Genomic DNA, 19,439 nt, shown 5'->3' with positions numbered 1-19,439 from the left:
ATTTTGCCTTTAAGAACATATATAGAAGCAGAAATAGGCCATTTGGTCCGTCAAGTCTGGTTTGTCATTGTGAGATCATGGTTGGACTTCTATCTCAATTTCATCTTCCCATGTTATCTCCAAATCTTTTCTGTCTCTAAGCACCAAAGATCTAGCAATGTCCATTTTGGTAACGGGACAACTGAGCATCCTCAGATGTCTGAGAATTCCAAGGATTCACAACCTTTTGAATAAGTGTCCCAAGTGACTGATTCCTCATTCTGAGACCGTGATCCCTAATGCTGGACTAACCAGCTAAGGGAAACATCCTCCGACCAGTATTTACTGCACTGAGTCCTTTTAAGAATTTTTATGTTTCAATTAGATCACCCGACATTCTAGCCAGAGTTTACTCAATATTCCTTCATCGCAAGAATCCATTTGATAAATCTGTGTTGCATTCCCTCTAAGGCTGCTTCCAAAGGTAAGGAAACCAAACCTCTAAAAAGTACGCCAGCTGTAATCCTACCAGTATCCTGTATAATTGCAGAGACCATGAAAAATATCACAACAACATCCTCTTTATTCCTTGAATTACCATTCAAAGAACATCCATTCTTTGAATTACCAAAGGCCTGCGATTCTAAAAAGAATGGAAAATTCTGCAGAAGTATGGATGCCTCTAAAATTCATTGCAGTGGTTCTGAACAATGGATCCATTACAGATCCTTTTGAAGTTAAGGCGGGAGTCAAGCAAGGTTGCATCATTGCTCAAACTTTTTTCGATCTTGCTTTCTGCCATGGTCTGTCTGATGAGAGACAGACTTCCTGCTGGAACGCAACTTATTGAATTGATAGTTAACTGTCATATCTCAGATGATTTCAATCCCAGCCCCATTGATAAGGATTCATGACGGCACATGGTTAGCACTGCTACCTCATAGCACCGGGGACCTGGGTTCAATTCTGGCCTTGGGTGACTGTGTGGAGTTTGCACAGTTTCCCTGTATCTCCGTGGGTTTCCAGTGCTCCAGTTTCCTTCCACAGTCCAAAGATGTGCAAATTAGGTGGATTGGCCATGCTAAATCGCCCCTTAGTGTCCCAAGATATGTAGGTTAGATGGGTTAGCCATGTAAATGTGTGGGGTTGTGGAGAGAGGGCCTGGATAAGATACTCTGTCAGAGAGTTGGTGCAGACACAATGGGCCGAATGGCCTCCCGTACTGTCGGGATCCTGTTCTATGAAGTACCTGGAAAATGGGGAATGTTTTCAGTACCTTGGAAGTTACCTCTCACAGAAGGCTGATAATGACAAAGAAATCCAGCATTACCTGAAATCTGCTGATAGAACCTTTGACCACCTGAGGCAAACAAGTGATAGAAGATCGCAACATCAAAACTGAAATCAAGCTCATGATTTCATGTGTGTTCATGATCCCTTCATTTTTATATGGGGCTGAAACGAAGTATAAAAGACACCTCAGAACACTGGAGTCAAACTATCACTGCTGTCTGCAGAAGATCTTGCATCTTAACTGAGAGGACAGATGCACCATCAGTGTTCTCACACAAGCAGACATCACATGCATCGAGGATATGCTCATTCCACCATCAGCTTCATTGGGCTGGTCATATAGTTTGTAGTGTCAAATATCAGGCTCCCAAACTAGGTCATCATCTTCCAATCAGGGCAGATGCGCCAAAGGAGGGCTGAAGAAGCACTTCAAGGATATGCTGAAAGCCAACATGAAGAAACGCAGAATTGACATCAACACCTGAAGGCCATCACCTTGCACCAAACAAAATGGCAAAAGTATCTGTGGGAAGGATTGCAGCATTTTGAGACCCAATGCTGATGTCATGAGGAGGAAAAATAACATGACATGATCTGAACCAATAATACATGACCAGGCATTCTACCTGACAACAAATGCCCTACATGCAAATCCAGAATCGGACTCAACAGCTACTTTTGGACTCAAAGAGGACAACCATCCTGCTAGCGAGGGATTGCCAATAATATGTTCCAATAGAACTAAGTTACTTTAAAGTTGGCATAAAATTCTACCATGTTATGATCACTTTTCGTACAACCCCATTATTACAATATCATTAATTACTCCTTTCTTATTTGCACAACACTAATCTAAAATAGCCTGTTTAGTTGGTTCCATGGCAATCATTTGGAAAAAATATTTATACAAATAATTGGTGGGTGGTACAGAATTTGAGTATTGCTGGAAAAGAAAGACGTGCTGTTTAAACATTTTTGTCATGCACTTGTCAGGATAGATGCGAGAAAGCAAAACTTCAAAGGGAGCAACAATTTATACTGCATGAGAAAATGGTGCAGATTGATTGGTAAGTGACTTTGGTCGAGGTGTCACTGTAGTGAAAGCACCAGGGAACTATTGTATCCCCTCACACTTTTCTTTCATTCAAAAAAAGGGACAATGCCGGAACATTCCCTTTGGCTGCAGGGACAGACCCTTGTGTAAGAATATATGTAGCTGCTAGCAAACATTAGTGAGCCTGACTGCTGATCTTAAATTGGTTGCTAGTGTAATTCTAAACACATTTTATCCACATGGGGACCAAAGCTGTAATGAACTCTGGAGCAGAGTGGTTCTGGTGGAACTTCGACTGAACAATGGTGATCTAATTATTGCTGAGTAAGTGCCACTTGATATCATTGTCAACAACACTGATATTACTTTGCTGATGATTAGGAATAGACTGGTGGAGGTGGAATTGGATTTGTCCTGTTTTTTGTGTGCAGGACATACCTGGGAAATTGTCTCCATTTATGGGTAGATGTCAGTGTTGTAGTTGTACTGAAACAGTTTGGTTAGTGGCACAGCGAGTTCTTGAACACAAATTTTCAGTCTCCTGCTTGGAGGTCCGCTGTTTGGTGGTAATGGTTGAGTGAGGGATATGCTCACCTGTGAGTTTGCAGCTTGTGGTTGAATGCAATTTTGCTGCTGCTACCATATGCTATAGCCTGGAATGTACCCAAAGCAAAAATTGAGGCATAATCATTTTCATCGTCAGAGTCAATGGGTATCAAATTGCATGAGTGCGATGCAGATATTGTAAGACTACAGGTCTGATTCCTTGAGAATCAACGTCTCTTGCAATGATCTAAGAAAAGAGGAGGAATTCACTTTGGACTTGGATTGAGTAAAGATGCATGTGAGGAGTCCTCTTTGAAATCTTCTTAAGGGCCCAACTGCAGTTCCTTAAAGCTCCTCATCCAAATATTTATCTTCCTCCAACAACCAGAGGTTACTTAAAGGACACATGTAACACTAAACTGAAATGGCTTATCAAAAATGGGCAGAACATTCTGCCCTTAAGATAGAGTAGAGGTGGGACAATTTCCAGGTCCTATCTCCTCACGGATTTCAGGATCTCCTGGGAGATCTTCCCAAACGCGGCCTATTAAGAGTCCTCTCCAGATCCACTTTCTAATTAAGGATTGTAGCAAGGTCCCAATCTGAGGGCATACAACCTTGGAATGACAGCAGCCCCTCTAGCAAAGGAGAGTGCTGACATAGTTAGAGAGGGAATATGAGGATACCTCCATCTAGAGATATACAACGAAGGAATATTAAATTTGATCAAATAAGTGGCGGCCACAAGTGTGTAGGGAAAACTGCAATAGCGCTCTCCTGTGGCCATTTGTGTACGTATGTGTATAAACCAAAACCGGAATAGACCAGTTCAGCTAAGCACGAGAACTTCATGTGGATGAACCTGTATTTTTGTCCTGCAAAGGTATCCCAGTTTGACATTGCAGTGAGATCATGGATTTTCCAATCCCAGATGTGTATGAAACACCTAAGAATTTGCTTGCCCCTGCTAAGTGAAAGGTAATACCATTGTCAAACATTTTGGTATAATCGTGAACAGCTCCACAAACCCAAGTCATTTGGAGGTTGCAGAAAGTTGGTTTAGAACAGATACCCATTTTTTTTCAGACTTTGTCAAGTACCTTATGCTCTGAGAGAAGGTAGAGCAAAAATGAAAAGATACTAGATTGAGATTATTATCTCTAAAATAGAACAGAGTAATGCTGAAAAAGGAGACCTGCTGTTGAAGATTTTAATCTCGAACAGATTAATTGATTTTGATCTGATTTATTATTGTTACATGTACTGGGAAACAGTGAAATATATTGTTTCTTACATTGAGGGATTTTTATAATTCTGTTAGTGGCTAAAGCAACTGTCACAGAGCTGATTATTGCTGTAAGAATCCAGTATTAGAGATCAGTAGATCCAGGAGAAATAGGATTGCCAGGGCTAAAGAGAGAACAGTCAGCAGGCAGCTGTGAAGTGTGTAGCTCCAGCAGTTAAGGTGGACTGGGGAGCTATAGAAAAGGATATACTGAAGTTGAAGTCTTAAAGCTGCAAAGGAAATTGCATGCATAATAGAGCTAAGTTAGCCAAAGTAAAATCCTGAAGGATGTTGAGTCAAGAGACCATGTTCAAGAAACCACAAAGAGAAGAACCCTGAAGCCCTGGTGTCCACAAGAAAGACAGACCAAAGGGGGCATTAAATGTATGTATCGTGCCATGCCTCAACTCATGAAATGTTAAGATCAATCTTTATTGTCCAATAAACCTTGTTCATTTCTTTCTAAATTAATGATTGTCCTTTTTGCTAATACGGTTACTCCTTAACCAGAATTTTCTTATTCTGGTGATTAGCGTCGAAATCCCTGCACTGGTTTTAGAAATCAATTTTGGCCAGTTGATTAAGATTGTGCGATGTTGGGAAGCCAGAGTTTTAATTCATGAAAATTACAGATCACAGTTGCTGTGTGATCTTCATGATCAACACTTGGGGGTGAGCTTGACAAAGAGTATAGGAAGAAACTATTTCTGGTGGCCAGGGTTAGATAAGGATACAGGAGACACAGTGAGGCAGTGCAGAGTTTTTCAAATAGAAAAGAAGCCGCCACCTTTGCAACTACGAAATGGCCTGCCAGAATATGGCAAAGGGTCCACATAAAATTTACAGAATTTGAAAGGCAACAGTTACTCATTGTGATAGCCATTGAAAGGCATCTGAGGGGTTTCTGATGAATCAAACAACAACTAGCAAAACTCAGCTATTTTCCATAGTTTGTTTACTGTTTATGGGTTCCCAGAGGAAATTGTGTCCGGCAACAAGCTTCAGTTTTGTTCAAAAGTGTTTGTAAAATTCATGAGAATGAACCGTACCTACCTGCTTCAAATAGAGCAGCAGAATGCAAAGTTCAAATTGTTAATAAATTGGAAGAAATGTCAGATGTCATAATCTAATAATATCTTTTGTTTATTTGCTGCAATAAACTTCACGCTACTACAGACAGAGTGCTGGCTGAATTGCTTCTTTGCAGACAGATTCGAATGAGGTTTTCACTGCGAAAACCACATTTAGCACAGTAAGTAGAAGAGAAACAATCCAGGCAGAAAGAGAGTTATGAAAGTTAATGATCCTCGCACATATTTGTTCAAACTGTTTGGTAATGGATGAGTTAGGTTTGTAGATGTAGATCATATTTTACCTTCAGAGGTTCACAAAAAAGGAAGTTGAGAAGAATCAAATGATGATGATTAATAAGATAGTTGGGATATGAGTAGAGTATCAGGTGCTCCAACATAAGTGTGCCTGAAACCAGTTCAGACCTGAGTCAGAGTCAAACATGCCTGGTGAAGTGAAGAATTCAATTCAAAGTCAAAGGCAAAATCAGTGCTTGTTGGAGAAAACTTTTCCTCAGACTCTGGCCCAAATGAGTCAACACTCTTCCCCAAGTCTGAAAGTTTGGGACAAGAGAGGCAGCATCCTCTTAGGAATAGAATTCCAGTGATTAACTTGGATTTCTAAATTAATTAAAAATAAGAAATGCACAAGTTATATGGATATTGAACTTTGTGTAACATTTTCGTTAAGGAAAGAGGTGTGTAATAGTACCCTCTTGTGGCCATTTGTTTATGTATAGTTGGTTTCTGATGTAGGACAAATCAACTGGTTGTTCAAACAGGCTTTCTTCACAGACATGGGTTGCTGGGTATTCATACACCGACTCCTTCTGTGGGCTGAGGTTTCAAAACAACTCCCCTTGCATAAGTTGAATTGCTTCTGATGTACAGTTTTTCCCTTTTGATCTTCCTTTATCTGAAGTAACCTTCAGAAGTCAAACTTAGTTCACTTCATTTCATGAGACTGACCTTTAGAACGTAATTGCAAAATTCACACCATGTTTCCTCCTTTGAGCCTCGAACATCTTACTCACACCCTTAATATTCTATTCCCCATTGTTACCAATTTACCTTCAGGCTTGAGATTGAAGGAAGAGAGAGGCGATTTGAGTGTTTCGGGGAATTGTGAGATCAATGAAAGAGATGGAGACTGCGGAATAGGGACTGAGGGAAAGAGAGAGAGAGAGACCATGAATTGCTGTGGGCATTGGGGCAAATTTTTTAAGTAAGAAATTTAACAACATCAGGTTAACGTCCAACAGATTTATTTGGTAGCAAAAGCAACTAGCTTTAGGAGCCTTAAGCCGGTGAGTGGGAATTCTGTTCACAAATAGGGCATATAAAGACACAAACTCAATTTACAGAATAATGGTTGGAATGCGAATACTGACAGCTAATCAAGTCTTTAAGATACAAACAATGTGAGTGGAGAGAGCATTAAGACAGGTTAAAGAGATATGTATTGTCTCCAGACAGGACAGCCAGTGAGACTCTGCAGGTCCAGGCAAGCTGTGGGGATTACAGATAGTGTGACATGAACCCAATATCCTGGTTGAGGCCGTCCTCATGTGTGCGGAACTTGGCTATCAGTTTCTGCTCAGCGACTCTGCGCTGTCGTGTGTCGTGAAGGCCGCCTTGGAGAACGCTTACCCGAATATCAGAGGCTGAATGCCCGTGACCGCTGAAGTGCTCCCCCACAGGAAGAGAACAGTCTTGCCTGGTGATTGTCGAGCGGTGTTCATCCATCCATTGTCGCAGCGTCTGCATGGTTTCCCCAATGTACCGTGCCTCGGGACATCCTTTCCTGCAGCGTATCAGGTAGACAACGTTGGCCGAGTTGCAAGAGTATGTACCGTGTACCTGGTGGATGGTGTTCTCACGTGAGATGATAGCATCCGTGTCGATGATCCGGCACGTCTTGCAGAGGTTGCTGTGGCAGGGTTGTGTGGTGTCGTGGTCACTGTTCTCCTGAAGGCTGAGTAGTTTGCTGCGGACAATGGTCTGTTTGAGGTTATGCAGTTGTTTGAAGGCAAGAAGTGGGGGTGTGGGGATGGCCTTGGCGAGATGTTCATCTTCATCAATGACATGTTGAAGGCTCTGGAGGAGATGCCGTAGCTTCTCCGCTCCGGGGAAGTACTGGACGATGAAGGGTACTCTGTCCACCATGTTCCGTGTTTGTCTTCTGAGGAGGTCAGTGCGGTTTTTCGCTGTGGTGCGTCGGAACTGTTGATCGATGAGTCAAGTGCCATATCCTGTTCTTATGAGGGCATCTTTCAGCGTCTGGAGGTCTGTTGCGATCCTCCTCATCCGAGCAGATCCTGTGTATACGGAGGGCGTGTCTGTAGGGGATGGCTTCTTTAACGTGTTTAGGGTGGAAGCTGGAGCAGTGGAGCATCGTGAGGTTATCCGTGGGCTTGCGGTACAGTGAGGTGCTGAGGTGACCGTCCTTAATGGAGATGTGTGTGTCCAAGAATGTAACCGATTCCGGAGAGTAGTCCATGGTGAGTCTGATGGTGGGATGGAACTTGTTGATGTCATCATATAGTTGTTTCAGTGATTGTTCACCATGAGTCTAAAGGAAGAAAATGTCATAGATGTATCTAGTGTATAGCATCGGTTGAAGGTCCTGTGCGGTGAAGAAGTCTTGTTCGAACCTGTGCATGAAGATGTTGGCATATTGAGGTGCAAATTTGGTCCCCGTGGCTGTTCCGTGTGGTCTGGATGAAGAACTGGTTGTTGAAAGTGAAGACATTGTGGTCCAGGATGAAGCGGATGAGTTGTAAAATTGCATCTGGAAACTGGCAGTTGTCGGCGCTGAGCACTGAGGCCGTTGCAGCAATGCCATCGTCGTGGGGGATGCTAGTTTAGAGTGCCGAGACATCCATTGTGACGAGGAGCGCTCCTGGTTCAACTGTTCCAGGTGTGCCGAGTTTCTGTAGATTTTTATTTCCACCTCACGGGTACGGTGGGCACCCTGATTCCTGGTACTTGGCACAACAGCTGTTGGCACAACAGCTGCTGCCACTGTAGATTCTGTAGATTTTGCAAATTTTTTCCACAGAGCAGGGAGCGGTAGCAATGTGACAAATATGATCATCACTGAGAGAGGAGCAACAGGTAAAGGGGTTAATGAAGCATGGGGACCTTACAGAATATAAATGGGAAAAGATTATTTCCACCAGGAGAACAAGAATTGGAAAACAATGATTTTCCCTAAAAGGAAGAAGAGAAGAGGAAACATGTTTAACTGAAGGATATTAGACCTTAAGATACTTCACCATATGAGGTAGATACGAAAACTTTATTTCAAAGGGAATAGAATAAATACCTGAAAAGGAGTAATTTGGGGTGCTGTTGTGAGGAGGGTTAGAGTGGCAGACGAGAGCACCAGCACTGCCACAGGTCCCAGGAACACCTGTGCTGTAATTTCTATACCTCTATAAAAATGTTCTTTTATTGAAACAAAACTCAGATAGTGATTTAAAAACATTAGTGCTGGGTTGAGTGGGACATTACACCCTATGAGAAATGCCAAACAGAGAATCCTGCCTTTTATGTGATTGCTTGGCTTGGTTCCAGCTGCTCTGTGCTGTCCATGTGTGAAGTCCAAGTACAGATTAGCAGTGACTGTGGTGATCAGTTCAGAATTGTCACCATCGCATTGAATCAGCATCCAAGGAAATAGAGAGACAAATGTGGCCACTTAAAAGTGACATTGACTGGGAAACCTGACCACACTTTGTGTAATACATCTGTCTTTGTTTCGAAGGTGAATCGTAGCAGATTATGGGATTTCTGCAGGTATTTCAGATCATTATAACTGTTACTCTGAGTTCCATGCAGACTATCAGTAGGTAATTGTATTTGTTAATTATGAAGAGAATCTGAGTGTTACCAATATTACGATCAATAATCAGTGAAATTACAGTGAATTACCATTCCTTACTGGTGGAATCAAAGTTGTTCTGGTGTCCTGTCTGCAAATTGCTCATCTACCTTTGGATTCCACACTTTCCTATCCTCAATTTCCACCTCACGGGTACGGTGGGCACCCTGATTCCTGGTACTTGGCACAACAGCTGCTGCCACAAAACCACAGGAAAAAATACTCATCCAAAGAAGTCCCAGCCTTCATAAGGTAAATAAACTAACATTTGAGTAAGTCATGTGCTCAGATGTTACAGTATCAAATGTCACATGATTAAACCTCCAGGAATTCCTCCAGCCAATGTTGGCAACCCTACTTGCAGGTGAGCATCTCTTTAAATAGCATCACAGTTTCTGTTATGTGCTTGTACAGCCCAATATTATTGAACGGGTTCATTGCCATGTGCTGCATCGACTTTACCAAGTAAAAATGCCAATTAGATATATCTGCTTCAACCTGTATGAAGACACCAGGCAAAATTGGAGCCAGAAGAATGAAAGAGAGTTGTTAGTAGAGTATTCTGATTTTAGGGCTGTTACCAATGATCCACATAATTTCCCTCCACCATGCATAGTTTGTTGATTTTGTGTACTGCACAATTTCTTTCAGATTGCTGCGCTTCCTGAGCAAAGTCTGATTGTCCACTGCACGGACAGTTCTGAATTGCTGCATAGCCATGCACCAGCAAAGGTTAACGTTGGCTGCTCCCACCAGTTCCCACTAGGTGGCCAAATAAAGATCAGGCATTATATGTGGCCCCACCTACCATTGCATGTATCTAGAGTCAAAGAACTTGAACCAGGCCATACATAGGAGCAAGAGTCAACCATTCAGCCCCTCAAGCCTGTCCCATCATTCATTTAGATCATTGCTGATGCATCCCTCAATTCTGATTATCTGCCTTTGTTCCCTACTCCCTAATCTACCATCCACAGTCTTTTGGGAGAAAGGTGAAGTGATTTACTTTGGTAGGAAGAATGAGAAGAGACAATAACAAATAAAGAATATAATTCTGAAAGGTTGCAAGAGCAGAAGGACCTTGTGATATATGTGCACAAATTGTTGAACGTGGCAGGGCAGGTCAAGAAAGTAAAAATAATGCCGCTTGGATCTTAGGCTTTATACGCAGAGATGGAGTACAAAAGCAAGGAAGTTATGGGGAACCATTATAAACATTGGTTCACCCTCAACTGCTAGGGGTGCTCAAATACTGCTTTAGGAAGGATGTGATGGCACTCCCAAGGATGCAGAAAAGATTCACAAGAATGGTTCCTGGGATAAGAGATTTCAATTTCATGAATAGATTGGAAAAGCTGGGGCTGTTCGCCTTGGAGAAGGGAAAGTTGAGAGAAGATTTAATAGCAATGCTCAAAATCATGAGGGGTCTGGGCAGCATTGATAGGAATAAAGTGATCCCATTAGCAGAAGAATCGAAAACAAGAGGGCACTGATTTAAGGAAAACTGTGAACGATGCCACGGTAACATGAGTAAAATCTTTTTACACATGAATTCTTGGGATCTGGAATAAACTGCCAGTGTGATAGAGGCAGATTGACTCATGACTTTTAAGATAGAATTAGAACACTATCTGAAGAGGAAAGATTTGCAGGATTACGGGAAAAATATAGGGAAGTGGAACTCAGTTTCTCTTGCAGAGAGCTGGGGAGATAAAGGGTAGAATGGTCTCCTTCTATGTTGTCAACGAACTATGATTTGGTGAAAATGTTGCAAATTTCCATTGCTCTTCCTGTGAAAAAGTGTTTCTTGTTTTCACTCCATTGACAGAAATTGTCAGATCCTCAACCTATCCCACCTATAAAAACAAAGGCAGCATGGGGACAACAAAACCTACAAGTTCCTCTTCAAGTTAGACGTCATCCAACTTGGAAATATATCACATGTTCCTTCACTGTTACTAGGTCAAAGTCCTTGAACTCCCTACTAAATACACCGTCTTCTTGAACCATTACGCCACATAGACTGCAATGGTTCAAGAATACAGCTCACTACCACGTTCTCAAGGGCAGTTAAGGATGGGCAATAAATGCTAGTTCAGTTGGCGATGCCCCCACCCCATAAACATATTTTTGATCTCACCCTAATATTAAGATAATGCCTTTTGTTTTGAATTCTTGCAAAAGAGGCTTTAGTTTCTTTGTAATGAAACAGAAAATGTTGGATAAGCTCAGCAGGTCTGGCAGCATCTGTGGAGAGAGAAATAGAGTTAAGGCAGAATTTTCTGGCCATTCAAACCAGCGGGATTCTCTGGTCCCGCTGCAGTGAATGGAGATTTGACTGAGCGCCAAACTCTCCATCCTCGCTTGCAGCGGTGGCAGGGTGTAAACAGCCGGAAAATTCTGGCCTTAATGTCTCAAGTCTGTATCACTGTTTCAGACTTTTCCACAGATGCTGTGAGACTTGTTGAGGTTTTGCAGCATTTTGTTTTATTTCAGATTTCTCACAGCTACAGTATTTTGCTTTTATTTTAGTTTCTTTGCATTTACCCTATGGGAACCTTTATCCTTTTAAACATCTCAATTAGATCACAGCTTAATACATTGGTTCCCAAAGGGTGCGGCGCGCCACACTGGTGCAGCGAGAGAGGATGGCAAGTGTGGCGGGAAGATTCAAGGGCAATCAAAGAAACATTTAAACACGGATAGATATTTTTCCAAAGTGAGAGCAAGAGCATCAAGTGATGCTGAGGACGATCCAAGTCCACGTTGTGATCCAGAATCGCCGTTCGAACAGATTGCTGAAGAAGAATCGTTTAATTCTACACCAGTAGCAGGCCCAAGCAAACCTCCAAAAAAGAAAGTTTGTCGACAATATATGGATAACTATCTGAGTCTCGGTTTCACGTGGGCTGGAGATGTAAACGTACCTCGGCCTATATGTTTGATCTGTGGTGAGAAGCTTTCCAATTCCAATATGGTCCCAAGCAAGATGAAAAGACATCTGTTGTCAAAACATGGAAATCTGGCAAACAAGGATGTTCAGTATTTTGAAAGGCTTTTGGAACAGCAGAAATGCCAACGATCATATTTTGAAAAATGAATGACAGTCTCGGATAAGATGCACATTGTATCTTACCAAGTGGCTGAATTGATTGCTCAACAGACAAAGCCACATACAATAGCTGAAAAATTGATTCAGCCTGCCTGCAGCTTGATTGTGAAAACTTTGTTTGGTGATGATGCTGAGTGAGAAGTTATGGAAATTCCTTTGTCTGATAACACAATTCACGGAAGAAAAGTTGATATGTCAGCTAATATTGAGAAGCGTGTTTCCGAAAGTATGAAGAATTCTAAATTTGCCATTCAAGTTGATGAATCGACCGACATTAGTGGAAAAGCACAGTTGCTTGCCTATATCAGATTCATTCACAATGATGAAATAATCACACAGTTTCTATTTTGCAAGGAATTTGAAAAACATACCAGAGGACAAGATATTTTCCGAACCTTTTCTGAGTATTTGGAAAAAGTTGAGATTTCATGGGATTCTTGTATTGGAATTTGTACGGATGGAGCGCCATGTATGATAGGGAATGTGAGAGGCTTGGCGGCACTCATCAAACAGAAAAATCCAGATGTAATATCAACTCACTGTTTTTTACACAGAGAGGCATTAATCACCAAGACCCTTGTAGCTGATTTGAAGTTGGTTCTAGATCAGACTGTGCGCATTGTGAACTTCATCAAAGCAAAACCACTAAAGGCACGGTTATTTGCTCAACGCTGCAAAGATATGGAATCAAAACATCAATGCCTAATTCTGCACTCGGAGGTTCGCTGGATGTCCCGCGGAAAAGTTTTAAATCGAGTGTTGGAACTGAAGAACGAATTAAGAGAATTTTTGGAACAAGAAGGGAACCCATTGTCCTCTCAACTGGATAACAATGACTGGTGTGCAAAGCTGGCATATTTGGCCGATATCTTTTCCCAGTTGAATGTGCTCAATGCCAGTATGCAAGGCCGCGATGGCAATATCCTCACAACTACAGACAAACTAACTGCATTCAAAAAAAAGCTTCAGCTCTGGCTCAGAAGAGCGATGCAACATAACCTCAAGGTTCCCACTGGTAAAAAGTTTTAAAATGAGCAATGAATTGTACAGCCTCATACAGGAACATCTTGCAACAGTGGTAGAAAAGATTGATTATTACTTCCCATCATTGTCTACAGAAAAATTCGACTGGGTTAGAGACCCCTTTGCGAATTCCAGCTCTTCAGGTCTGACATTGGATGAGGAGGAGGAAATGGCCTGTATTTCGAGTGATCGCACCTTGAAAATGAAACACGGGAGTATGCCACTGGACTCTTTTTGGATATACAACCAGAAACAGTATCCACACATCTCTTCAAGAGCATTAGCTATTCTTCTACAGTTCTCCACAACATATTGTTGTGAACAGGGAGTTTCAGCTCTGACAAATATCAAAGACCAGAAAAGAGAAAGGCTTCTTTGTGTTGATGAGGAGACGAGAGTTTGTTTGTCTTAAATTAGACCTAATATAAATGAGATTACCCGACAAAAACAAGCTCACACCTCTCATTGAGTTTGTATACTTAAGGTTACATATGTAAGAGGCTCGTCTATAAGTATATTTTGGGAATGAATCATGCTTTTATGTAGCTGCATTGTTTTATACTTTCTGGATGTCCCATGATCATATTATAAAGTAGTTGTGTTCTATGTTATGAATCAAGCACTGCTAGGAGTTGTTTCTTTTTGTTTTTGAATGTATTTCTTATCAATAAAAAATTCGGTGTGGCGCGAGCAAATTTTTATTCCGAAAGTGCGGCCCAGTGAAAAAAGTTTGGGAACCACTGGCTTACTGGGTCATAGGATACACCCTTCAGCCTCGACAGTCTTTAGTGCCTTTCCATTCAATGTACAAAGCTCCAACAGTGAGATTGGCATCAGCAAATGATTATCTTTCATTTTTTCTTGCTTATTTCCACTTAGGTGGTCAGGATACATTAGAACATAGAACATAGAACAGTACAGCACAGAACAGGCCCTTCGGCCCACGATGTTGTGCCGACCTTCATCTGAAACCAAGATCAAGCTATCCCACTCCCTACCATCCTGGTGTGCTCCATGTGCCTATCCAATAACCGCTTAAATGACATTGTGTCAAGTGTTGACAAAATTTCATTTTTTAATTTGCCCACAGTGTTGGCGGATACCATTCCTCCTTCCTTATGTTTTTGCAGAATGAAGAGATAGACCAAAGGAAGAGCAATGGGTGGATAACAAGCCTCTTGTGCTCCCTTCCCATCTATACTTAGATCAAGGGGTGTACCTGTCTGAGGTATTCATACAGAAATGATCATTTATAGCCTAGTAAAATGTACAGCTTTACATTTGACGGGCCAATTGTACTTTTTTCCATCAATAAAGAAAATGAGATCTATACAGTAATTTTTACAACCAGAAGATGTCACCAGCACTTCACAGCTAATGAAGTAGGGTAAGGGGTTTAGATGGGGGGGAGTTTGTTGGGTGTGTTCAGGAGGGCTTCCTGACACAGGATGTGGATAAGCCTTCAAGAGGAGATGCTGTACTTGATTTGGTATGAGGGAATGAACCTGGGCAGGTGTCAGATCTCTTAGTGGGAGAGCATTTTGGGGATAGTGATCATAACTCTATCTCCTTTACATTAGCATTGGAGAGAGCTCGGATCAGTCAAGCTAGGAAAGTGTTTATTTGGAGTAAGCCAGTCCCAATTGCCCACATTTGGCCCATATCCCTCTATATCCATTTTACCTAATGTAACTGTCTAAGGATACAAAAAGGCATTCTGAGCCACAACAGCTAGGCATAAGTCTTACTCACCTATATCCATCCTTCCAATAGGTACCTACTGCAGAATACACGTGTGATTATTGAGTTGCAGACAATGAGCACCACGACAAGCATGCACATGTTGTGTGTGGATTTGCAATATACAAACCAAATGAACATTAGGTGGTAGCCATTTTTGAACTTGTAGTACCTTGAGACCTTATTACCACATGCACTCTATCACTTGTGCCCAATGCGCTGCAGAATCCAGAAATTCAATAAAAACGTAATGACCTCTGTCTATTCTCCTCTGTGACCGTTCCAGCTTAATGGACTGGGAAGGCCCATGGCTGATATATCAATTATCTTCTGTGTGCAGATTCCCACAACCTCTTGATTAATCCTGCAGATATCCCTGATGATGACTGGAAAGGTGTGGAACTATAGGAGTTGAGAGCCATGCTTACCTTAATTTCCAAGTCTTCATAGAACAGTAGCATAGTTGGCTGAAGGCTGTCTTTGTAGAGCGAAGCCATTACACAGTCAGCCCTTTAGCCAACTCACTGAATGCCAGTCAAGACTAATAAACTCTCTGGTCTGAGTACCTGCAACTGAGATGGAGTTGTGCCCTGGGTCTCATGTTTCTGGTTCTCTTTTTCCTGTTCCCCCCACCTCTATTAGAAGATAAAGCAAGTTCAAACCAGAGAGAGATCCATATTTAATGTTCCAAATCGCCAAATGCATTTTAAGTATGTTTGCAGTGACAATGATGAATATACTTTCAATGCTACTGCAGCAATGCTGCTAGCATGCGCGAGAATCAGGACCCATTTTGAGAAAATCCTCTGAACCAGCCAATTTTCAAGTTTGGCTGAGTTTTGTGGATGGAGATAAGTTCTGACATGAACATCTGTGGCAGCAAGGAAATTCAGTGATAAGAGTTCACTTATGCCCAAAAAGTATTTGACATTTTAGGCTGTGTTTTTCTTTCATGCCCAGAATACAATTGTTTTTGGGTACAAATACAGCAGGAAGTGCAAGCCACGTTACTCATTGGAGATTTGAAAGTTTACAAGATCTAACCTCCACTACATCTATCCTCTCTGAAACCAGGAAGCTTACTAATCTCTTACATTTTACTCATTTGTCATGTTCCTGCTGTATGGTAAGCGTGTAGAATAACAAAGTTGGATTACCTACCTTTATTGTATCTGTTTTGTTCTTCAAATTAAGCAGTCTTGATACATCGCATTCTTCCCATCTCTTCACAGGTGCTTTAAAATGTTTTCATTGTTTATAAATGGCAGTTTGTGACATACCCAAATACTGTAGAGAGGTTGAAATTATTTAGGGTGATGAAGAAAACTTTGCAAAAAATATAAAGCAGGCAAGGTAGTTAACACCCATCTTTTTTTCAATAGTTATGTTTGAATCTTGCCAGCCAGTGTGACAAATGTTCATTAATTAACCTGATTCTTTCTCAGAAAATGTTACATGTTTTGTGTCTCGCTGTGTTTAGCACTGACTTTGGTCTTCCAGAGCAATGTCATATTACGGCACCCACAACACATCAATTTGGTGTGCATCATCAGCATTGACAGGAAATGCTTTTACTGTCAGATCAATAGCCCTAATTGAAGAAGATGTAAATTTTTGACGGGATGTATTATTGCACAGTTGACAATGGCATCTTGTGGTATATAATGTGGTAAAACCCTGGGTATCATTCTGGCAAGTCTGTGGAATTCTGTCTCTGGAAGTATTCACTTCCAGAATATTTGTGCAAATGGTTTGTTTTTAGTTATTATGTTTTAAGCTGGGTGTGGTTACGTACTGAAGTGGGAAGTTTCTAACTCGTTAATGAGGTACATAACAGAAAATATTTAGACACTGACAAGACTACCAGTGAAGTGTTAAAAGATCCTTGAAACAAAGTTAGTAAGCCAATGAGGCTAATTTTTTACACACATGTGGATGCAGTAAGGGAATTGAACAAATCATTATGATTTTAAAACATAGATTGATATTTTAAATGTATTTTAAGTATTATATGAATCATTGTTCACTTTAACCAAAAGCAGGTTACCACAAGGGATAATGGTAAAGACGAAGAGTTCAGACCAGAACTATAGTTAGTGAAATTCCTATCAAAATTTTCTGGTGAGGGAACAGATCTTGCAACATTATGACTAGGCTCAATTCATTGTCTAGACTTAGGATAAGTACATGCCTGGACGCAGGATCAGGTGTTCATCCAGGTTGGCAATGATCCGGTGGGAACGTCCACTTTGACCCTTGTAGCAAGCGTCTCGGGTAACCAGGCAATCAGGAAGTGACTTTATCCAAGATGGGGCTGTGCATCTGGATTAAATGGACAAATGAGACATCATTATACTGGATGGTAGAATGCAATTGGCTGAGTGAATGTCAAAGATTATTACTAATGTGTGTATACTAAATGTAATTGATTTTAAACTAATGTAAGGCAGGAATAATTGATAAGAAAAAACTATAATTGATCTGTTTTTGATTGTAAACGTCAGATTCATCGGAGAGGTTCTGTCACTCTATCCAGAGCTGCTTAACCTTTTTGGTGATCTCTGAGCAGCTGCTTGTTGTGTTTTTGTTAAATAAATGTTACGTCTTTAGACCGAGATATCTACCTTGTGAGTTTTGTATTGTCTATAGTTAAAGACAGTACCGGCCATCTCAATTTACCCCACAACAACGTACCTTACTAAGTTGCAACCTGTTTCTGTATTGGTGCGTTTTATTTCCAAAACAGCCTCACCCAAAAGTTCAGCAGTTGTATTTTCTGTAGATTTGGAATAATATATTTGCAGTGTGAGACTAAAAACATGAAAGAATGTTTCAAGTTGTTTTACAGAGGGGGAAATGTTGAACAATCGTGAAAGTTTAAAAAAGTGAAAGAAGATGGATTTTGAGAGGATTTTTAAAGATTAAGAAAGAAGTGAAAAAAGGGATTTGAGATAGGAATTCCAGAATGTGCCTGAGGATGCTGAAGACTTTGATACCATGATGTGGAGATGCTGGCGTTGGACTGGGGTAAACGCTGTAAGATGTCTCACAACACCAGGTTAAAGTCCAACAGGTTTATTTGGTAGCAAAAGCCACTAGCTTTTGGAGCGCTGCATTATTTTGTAAATTGAGTTTGTGCCTTTATATGCCCTGTTTGTGAACAGAACTCCCACTTACCTGATGAAGGAGCAGCGCTCCAAAAGCTTTTGCTACCAAATAAACCTCTTGGACTTTAACCTGGTGTTGTGAGACTTCTTACTGACTTTGATACCATCAGAGCCTGAGAGAGGGGGCTGCACAAGCTGCAAAATACTGGGGCCCATGTTTGAGGAGGGCACAGTCTCAGTAGCCTGTCAATTGGAATGGTTTACATGCCAAATTAGCTACTTTCCTGATTGACAGGCTACTCAACCAATGATTGTGCAGTTCTGAATGACAGCAATCATTGGCCAAGCAAACGAGCCAGATTTCTTTCTTTCTTGCTTCTCTCGTGGACTGTTCTGTTTGGGCGTTGTCCATTCTGGGCATTTGTAAGTGTGGTTAGTTTTGATTTTAAATGAAAAACAATCTATTATTCAGTGCAAAGTGTACATTTTTCTATCAACAAAGCCCATTTGAGTGGATAGAACTAGCACGTTGTTGCAGAAAGTGGTGTTAATTTACTGGAATTTTTTGCCATTTTTAATCTTGAATTTGAAACCAAGAGTCATGCACCAATCGCGTCTGTCATTGTTTGTTCAAAATATTCTCATCTGTACAAGGGATTGTTGTTTGCAGTGCTTGAGATTCAAGTCTTTTGGATGTCTTTGATTTGATTGATTTTGATTTGATTTGATTTATTATTGTCACATGTATTAACATACAGTGAAAAGTATTGTTTCTTGTGTGCTATACAGACAAAGCATGCCGTTCATAGAGAAAGAAATGAGAGAGTGCAGAATGTAGTGTTACAGTCATAGCTAAGGTGTAGAGAAAAATCAACTTAATGCAAGGTAGGTCCATTCAAAAGTCTGATGGCAGCAGGGAAGAAGCTGTTCTTAAGTCAGTTGGTACGTGACCTCAGACTTTTGTGTCTTTTTCCCAATGGAAGAAGGTGGAAGAGAGAATGTCCTGGGTGCGTGGGGTCCTTAATTATGCTGGCTGCTTTGCCAAGACCGCGGGAAGTGTAGACAGAGACAATGGATGGGAGGCTGGTTTGCATGATGGATTCGGCTACATTCACAACCTTTTGTAGTTCCTTGCAGTCTTGGGCAGAGCAGGTGCCATACTAAGCTGTAATACAACCAGAAAGAATGCTTTCTATGGTGCATCTGTGAAAGGTGGTGAGAATTGTAGCTGACATGCCAAATTTCCTTAGCCTTCTGAGAAAGTAGAGGCGTTGGTGGACTTTCTTAACTATAGTGTTGGCATGAGGGGACCAGGACTGGCTGTTGGTGATCTGGACACCTAAA

This window comes from Mustelus asterias, chromosome 6, assembly GCF_964213995.1.
Source record: "Mustelus asterias chromosome 6, sMusAst1.hap1.1, whole genome shotgun sequence".
Taxonomy (NCBI): domain Eukaryota; kingdom Metazoa; phylum Chordata; class Chondrichthyes; order Carcharhiniformes; family Triakidae; genus Mustelus; species Mustelus asterias.
Note: the sequence above shows the minus strand (reverse complement) of the source record.